The 8,541-nt window shown below is 36.2% G+C and overlaps 1 long non-coding RNA gene across 1 annotated transcript; it reads right to left on the bottom strand.

Moving 5' to 3' along the window:
- Positions 1 to 7,033: 7,033 nt before the first annotated feature.
- Positions 7,034 to 7,998, bottom strand: LOC144573433 (uncharacterized). The gene is made up of 3 exons (XR_013517965.1): positions 7,935 to 7,998; positions 7,486 to 7,673; positions 7,034 to 7,239 (listed from the first exon to the last, which is right to left on the bottom strand). It is a non-coding gene; the product is annotated as an uncharacterized LOC144573433 (long non-coding RNA).
- Positions 7,999 to 8,541: the final 543 nt, after the last annotated feature.

Raw genomic sequence — 8,541 nt, 5'->3', positions numbered from 1 at the left:
AGGTTGTGCGATCTGACCACCTAAAAACACTATAACATAGACCTATCAGCTCAAACAAGTAACGGCCAAGTCAGCTTTGGCTGACTTCAACCGGACAGGTACACGAAACAGTCAGAAGGGAAAGAAACATAAGGTGTGCCACAACAAAAGAAAGTATATATTGTGAAGGAAACTTAACTTACAAGCGAAAAACCGCAGGGAAGTCATGTTTCTTGCATGCGTACCGTTCCAAGAAAGTATCACACTTCAAGAAAAGCTCTATCTACATAAATAAAAGTAAAACTCAAATGTTGGTACTAACCAAGAGTGAAGGTTGTGCGATCTGACCACCTAAAAAAAAAATAACATAGACCTATCAGCTCAAACAAGTAACGGCAAGTCAGCTTTGGCTGCTTTCAACCGGTCAGGTACACGAAACAGGTACAAGTTAATGAAATAAGCTGTGCAACAAAAAAAGAAAATATATATTCTGAAGAAAACTTATCTTACAAGCGAAACCGCAGGTAAGTCATTTTTGTGCATGCGTGTCGTTCCAAGAAAGCATCCCACTTGAAGAAAAACTCTCTCTACATAAACAAAAGTAAAACTCAAATATTGGTACTAACCAAAAGTAAACGTTGTGAGATCTGACCACCTGAAAAAACAAAAACATATATCTATCAGCTCAAACAGGTAACGGCCAAGTCAGCTTTGGCTGACTTCAACCGGTCAGGTACAAGAAACAGGCACAAGGGAAAGAAAAATAAGCTGTGCAACAAAAAAAGAAATGATATATTATGAAGGAAACTTAACTTACAAGCGAAAACCGCAGGGAAGTCAAGTTTCTTGGATGCGTGTCGTTCCAAGAAAGCATCCCACTTGAAGATAAGCTTCATCTACATAAACAAAAGTAAAACTCAAATATTTGTAATAACCAAGAGTGAAGGTTGTGAGATCTGACCAACTAAAAAACTATAACATAGACCTATCAGCTCAAACAAGAAACGGCCAAGTCAGCTTTGGCTGACTTCAACCGGTCAGGTACACGAAACAGGTACAAGAGAAAGAAATAAGCTGTGCAACAAAAAAAAAGTATATATTGAGAAGAAAACTTATCTTACAAACGAAACTGCAGGGAAGTAATGTTTGTTGCATGCGTGTCGTTCCAAGAAAGCATCCCACTTGAAGATAAGTTTCATCTACATAAACAAAAGTAAAACTCAAATATTGGTACTAACCAAGAGTGAAGGTTGTGAGATTTGACCAACAAAAAAACCTATAACATGGACCTATCAGCTCAAACAAGTAACGGTCAAGTCAGCTTTGCCTGACTTCAACCGGTCAGGTACACGAAACAGTTACAAGGGAAAGAAAAATAAGCTGTAGAACAACAAAAGAAAATATATATTGTGAAAGAAACTTAATTTACAAACGAAAAACCGCAGAGAAGTCATGTTTGTTGCATGCGTGCCGTTCCAAGAAAACATCACACTCCAAGAAAAGCTTTATCTACATAAACAAAAGTAAAACTCAAATATTGGTACTAACCAAGAGTGAAAGTTGTGCGATCTGACCACCTAAAAAAACTATAACATAGACCTATCAGCTCAAACAAGTAACGGCAAAGTCAGCTTTGGCTGACTTCAACCGGTCAGGTACACGAAACAGTCACAAGGAAAAGAAATAAGCTGTGCAACAAAAAAGGAAATGATATATTGTGAAGAAAACTTATCTTACAAGCGAAACCGCATGGAAGTCATGTTTGTTGCATGGGTGTCGTTCTAAGAAAGCATCCCACTTGAAGAAAAGCTCCATCTACATAAACAAAAGTAAAACTCAAATATTTGTAATAACCAAGAGTGAAGGTTGTGAGATCTGACCAACTAAAAAACTATAACATAGACCTATCAGCTCAAACAAGAAACGGCCAAGTTAGCTTTGGCTGACTTCAACCGGTCAGGTACACGAAACAGGTACAAGAGAAAGAAATAAGCTGTGCAACAAAAAAAAAGTATATATTGAGAAGAAAACTTATCTTACAAACGAAACTGCAGGGAAGTAATGTTTGTTGCATGCGTGTCGTTCCAAGAAAGCATCCCACTTGAAGATAAGTTTCATCTACATAAACAAAAGTAAAACTCAAATATTGGTACTAAACAAGAGTAAAGGTTGTGAGATTTGACCAACTAAAAAACCTATAACATAGACCTATCAGCTCAAACAAGTAACGGCCAAGTCAGCTTTGGCTGACTTCAACCGGTCAGGTACACGAAACAGTCACAAGGGAAAGAAAAATAAGCTGTGCAACAACAAAAGAAAATATATATTGTGAAGGAAACTTAATTTACAAACGAAAAACCGCAGAGAAGTCATGTTTGTTGCATGCGTGCTGTTCCAAGAAAACATCACACTCCAAGAAAAGCTTTATCTACATAAACAAAAGTAAAACTCAAATATTGGTACTAACCAAGAGTGAAAGTTGTGCGATCTGACCACCTAAAAAAACTATAACATAGACCTATCAGCTCAAACAAGTAACGGCAAAGTCAGCTTTGGCTGACTTCAACCGGTCAGGTACACGAAACAGTCACAAGGAAAAGAAATAAGCTGTGCAACAAAAAAAGAAATGATATATTGTGAAGAAAACTTATCTTACAAGCGAAACCGCATGGAAGTCATGTTTGTTGCATGGGTGTCGTTCTAAGAAATCATCCCACTTGAAGAAAAGCTCCATCTACATAAACAAAAGTAAAACTCAAATATTTGTAATAACCAAGAGTGAAGGTTGTGAGATCTGACCAACTAAAAAACTATAACATAAACCTATCAGCTCAAACAAGAAACGGCCAAGTCAGCTTTGGCTGACTTCAACCGGTCAGGTACACGAAACAGGTACAAGAGAAAGAAATAAGCTGTGCAACAAAAAAAAAGTATATATTGAGAAGAAAACTTATCTTACAAACGAAACTGCAGGGAAGTAATGTTTGTTGCATGCGTGTCGTTCCAAGAAAGCATCCCACTTGAAGATAAGTTTCATTTACATAAACAAAAGTAAAACTCAAATATTGGTACTAACCAAGAGTGAAGGTTGTGAGATTTGACCAACAAAAAAACCTATAACATGGACCTATCAGCTCAAACAAGTAACGGCCAAGTCAGCTTTGCCTGACTTCAACCGGTCAGGTACACGAAACAGTTACAAGGGAAAGAAAAATAAGCTGTAGAACAACAAAAGAAAATATATATTGTGAAAGAAACTTAACTTACAAGCGAAAAACCGCAGAGAAGTAATGTTTGTTGCATGCGTGCCGTTAAAAGAAAGTATCACACTCCAAGAAAAGCTCCATCTACATAAACAAAAGTAAAACTCAAATGTTGGTACTAACCAAGAGTGAAGGTTGTGCGATCTGACCACCTAAAAAAACAATAACATAGACCTATCAGCTCAAACAAGTAACGGCCAAGTCAGCTTTGGCTGACTTCAACCGGTCAGGTACACGAAACAGTCATAAGGGAAAGAAATAAGTTGTGCAACAAAAAAAGAATTGATATATTGTGAAGGAAACTTAACTTACAAGCGAAACCGCAGGGAAATCATCCTTGTGCATGCGTGCCGTTCCAAGAAAGCATCACACTTGAAGAAAAACTCCATCTACATAAACAAAAGTAAAACTTAAATATTGGTACTAACTAAGAGTAAAAGTTGTGTTATCTGATCACCTAAAATAACAATAAGATAGACATATCAGCTCAAACAAGTAACGGCCAAGTCACCTTTGGCTGACTTCAACCGGTCAGGTACACGAAACAGCCACTATTTGCGAAGCGATGTTTTCAAAGCGCCGCTATTGTTTTTGTCTTTCCCGACTTTTATAGGCCACTTTGCAAAGCGACGTTTGCAAAGCGCTGCCAAAAGTCGTGATATTTTAAAAAATATTTTTTCTTTTGACGTTTTTCAAATCGCCGCCAAAAATAACAAAAATATTTAAAAATATCCAAAAAATGCCCTTATGCTGCCATTTTACATATCAATCAGTACATTGTTTAATTACATCAAGCACTTGTTGAAAATAAAGGAAAAGTAAAACCAACATAATTAAAATGTCTTGAATTTTTGTACTTGATCTAATTTGAAGCAACATCAAGCACTTGTTTAATTACAATATAACCATTAAATACTTGATCGAATTTTAATTTCTGATCTGCCTTATCTGCAAATAACAAGAGTCTTGGATGTTAATTGCATGTATGGTAGAACTAGAAAATATTTTCAGGAAAAATCAAATAAATTAGAAAATAGTTTCAGGAAAAAATAAAATAAATTAGAAAATATTAAGTCTAAATTAACAAATCGGCCAAGTAAAATCATATTACCTGTATAAACCCCTAAAGCTTTCTTCATGTTTAATCGTTCTTAAAGCTGAAAGTGTACTTTTGTACAGTACCTGTTCTGGCTTGATACCCCTTTTATCGGAAAACAATTAAAAAAAGAAGTGAAAAAGAAAGTATAGTTCAGGTACATGTATAAAATGTCCATATTGAAATTGTGTTGTACTGGGTTGAAGTTGGCAACGAAAAAATATTTTCATCATAAAAATATAGCAAAAAGAAGAAGAGAAGAACCTGGATTAGAGTTTTGACAACCCATAAAGGGTTTACTAACAACTGCGCACATGCAGTTCCATTGTCGACAGCAACAAGTATATTTCCAGCAATTGAGAGTTGGTCGTTTGTACCAGATGAAAATTCATGCTTCAGCTTACCATATACTGTGAAGTAAACCTGCCCATTCGATAACAAAGCATTAGTTGGTATACTAAACTATGTTTCTTACCATTACACCACGTACTGGTACAAGCTAAGCCCTATTTGTCAAGTGACCTTAATTCATTTGGTACAAGACAGCAAGATGAACTGGTACCGAATTGCCACCTACCCAAGTTTACCAAAAACTCCAAAACTCACTAGTACTGAATGACCAGCGCCAACACTGTACCAGCACTGGTACATGTCATCATCCATGTGGTACACTCGACAGTTAAACATTCAAAATCTCCAAATTTTTTGAAAGAGAGGAAAACAAAGCAACTCAATCAAAGGAATTTCTACAAGCTACAGAACCAACACGGCTCAACTACATAAGGCGGTTTGATTCCCTGAGAAGTGACATCATATGTAATTACAAAAGGTGCTTGGATTCCTTGAACTAGTCAATAATGTGGGTCCTATAAAGTTGAGGTTTCCTTGAGTGTAATCATTCAAAAAGAGACAACAACACTAAAAAAAGAACACACAATTGTCACATAACTTCGTCAGAAAGTGATCAAAAAGCTTCAAAGAAAAAGAAAAAGTAAAATTGAAAATGCAAAGCTGGAGAATAACTCTCCAGTCTGGAGAATTTATATAAGAGTGCCAAAAAAATTAGAATTAACTACTTACCTAGAGATGTATTTTGTTAAGCTGGGGGACAGTATGTATATGCATAAAACTAAGGCGTATTTGGTACCGCTTTTCTTCTTCTCCTTTCCACCATCTTTGTACACTGCACAATACAAATGGACCAGTAATCAATGCTTAAGTGCATATATAGACTTTTAAAACCCAGTCCATATGAAAATAAAACCATCTCAAAGTCAGTACACAGACTAGTAATCAGTGCATATGATAGCATACTACAAAACTGATATTGTCGCAACCATCTCAAAGTCAGTACACAGACTAGTAATTTGGCCCTAAATTCATCACCATTGAGGATTCAGACTAATCAATCAGCATAGCAAACCACACTTAAAAAGTTATCAAAAGATGAAAAACAAGTACCTCTTGATCTACATCATCTTCATCGTCTCGATAGTCATCATCATCACTGAACAAAACTGAATATTTATTCATTGCCACAGTTTTAAAAATGAGATGGTCAATATTACAAATAAGCCTAACATTTTAAAAGGAAATTTATTTGATTTTTTTACCTTTATGGCTTGAAATGTACCATCAGAGTCAGATAAAATGACATTTTGTGCTTGAAATTGCAGTCCTTTATTTTTTAATGTGAGTACCATTTATGGCTTAAACATGTTACCATTTATGTACTGTGAGTGTGAGTACCAACTGAAATTGCAGTCCTTTATTTTTCTTTGCATTCAGTAAATTGTGATAATAAGATGTTAATAAGGCTAAAAAAGGAACCTTGTCTTTAGAATCATATGAGTTTGTAGGTTTGTGTTCGGTATCTGCAGGTTGGAGAGATTCCATTGAACCTGAAATTACAGAAGGAAAAACAATAAAATTAGTCTCTTAACCTTTTCAATGTACCGGACAGTAAGTTCTAATTTACATATATTTCTTTACAAAGAAAAGGCAAAATAATTATTAAAAATTAACTACTTGGCAACAACTGAGAACAAATTTAGGACTGACCGTTTTTCTAAGACTTATCTATTCTAAATTTCTAATAAACATTTCTATCCTGAAAGTCACCATACAAATACACCTATTACAATAAAGCTGACACACTAAACATCTACATTTAAAAAAAAAAAAAATCAAGCAATTCTGTCCTTATCAGAAAACTATAGCAGTATCACAGACCAGACTACGGCCCAAACCAGCAGCAAATCAAACCGACAATAGATTATCGTAACACAAGATTAATTAGAAGAATAATTCACTTACTACCTCTTCCTCATGCTAGTTGGTTGCTCTGGAAGGGACACCAAGCAAGCGCCTTCAAAGCAGCACTATGATTGGGAAACCGGTCAATAGGGTTGGATGAAGTGAGGTGCCACAGACTTGTTACTTGTAGTATAATATACCTTATAACAGCAATGGCAATTGAGATAAGCCAAAAATACCAGCTTTGATCATTTGGATATGTTCTAAATACTGTTACTTTGTGTTTGTTTTCCATGGGAACAAAACTTAAGTGTAAATTATAGACTAAAACTTAGCCTGTTGGTGCCTCTATTTTGCTAAAAAATTAGTAGAGTTAAGTACTAACTATCTGATAGTATATTCATTAATAATTATGAAATAGACATATTTTTTTTTACCCGTGTGTGATAAGATGATTATGCACGGAGTGAAATTAAATTGTGCCCGAAGAAATAAATTAAACACAAAACCAATCCTGATGAAGAGGGAATGCTCAGCTTCTTGACCCTTCTTCAATGAAGGGTACTTTACCTCATCTTCTCTCCTCTGTCTCTCCATTCTATAATGACAAGAATAACCTCACCAGCCTTGATGGTGATTCTCTATCTGTTAACAGCAATATAATATATTATATTAAATTATCGACTGAAACATGTAAAAAAATCATTAACGACCCAGTAGTTTCATAATAAATGCTCTGTTTAACACTGCACTTAGCAAAACAAAACATGATATCTAGAATTCGAGGTTCACTGCCAAATTATCTCATCAAAATTCCAACATTCACTTAGATCCTCTAGCATATTATAAGAAATGAAGTTAGTTTTTCTCAATTTGACGGAAAAAATCTACCTGCTGTGAGTTTGATCTTAGCAATATTTTCATACGAGTTTGATTCAAATGATAGCTTTGTGTTAGAAGTGTAACCTGCTCTAACAGCACCAGATCCTGATCGACTAGATATCTGAAGTGGTTTTACATCTTAAACCCCAGAAAATCCTTGTTTCTGCATCTTAAACCCTGAGATACACGATTTCTCACTGAAATTGAAAAAAAAAATGAAGAGTGAATTGATAATCATGCATAAAAACCCTTGAAATCCCTTTATCAAGAAATTATGGTAAAAACCCGATACTGAAGCAGAAACTAAACGAAATAAAAAAATTTCACAAAATTTCACAATTGTAAAAGAAACAAAAAATTTGTCAAAATTAAGGTCAAAAATCCAAAATACTAGACCAATTGAGCAGAATTTCAACCTTGTAATGTGAAATCTAGAGAGGAAATTTAGAGAAAAGTACCTAAGAGGGAGAAGACGCTTGTCAGAGCTCCATGGAAGCGCTCTCTCCCGGATCTCTCTCCCCCTAACTTCTCCCTTCCCTCCCTCCTCTCCTTCTCAGTTCTCACCCCTTCTATCCCTGATCTCCCTTTCTCCTCTTCCCCTCTCCCTCTCCCCTCCTCCTCCAACTCCTACCGCCTGAAAGACTTGAGCCAGCTCAGCTCAGCGAGGGCTACTGCGGTGGTTCGGTGACGATCGCTTCTTATGCGACGAGATCGGAGGTTTTATAGAAATAGTCTCACACGCGCGGGAGGAGAGTAGGGGTGGAGGCTTGGCGCGAGAGGAGAGGCGTAAGACAGAGGCACGCTCTCCCGATCTCTCTCTACCTCGCGGAACTAAATGCCACTAAATAGAAGAATAGGACGAGCAGGGCAAATAGCCGTTGTGAGAATCTTTAATTGGTGGATCTCCTAAGGTATCAAACAAACAGATTTGGAATGGAGGATCTGAGAGAGAGAGCGGAGCTGATTCACCTGAGTTTTTAGTTTGAGGTTTTAGGAAAGATATGATAGCACCTCAGGTAACATAAATTTTGAGTTTAGAAATTACCGGTGCATTCCGCAATCCGC

The sequence above is a fragment of the Carex rostrata genome, chromosome 21 (assembly GCF_964058835.1).
Source record: "Carex rostrata chromosome 21, lpCarRost1.2, whole genome shotgun sequence".
NCBI classification, from domain to species: Eukaryota; Viridiplantae; Streptophyta; class Magnoliopsida; order Poales; family Cyperaceae; genus Carex; species Carex rostrata.
The sequence above is the reverse complement of the archived record's forward strand: the minus strand, read 5'-3'. Positions and strand labels throughout refer to the sequence as shown.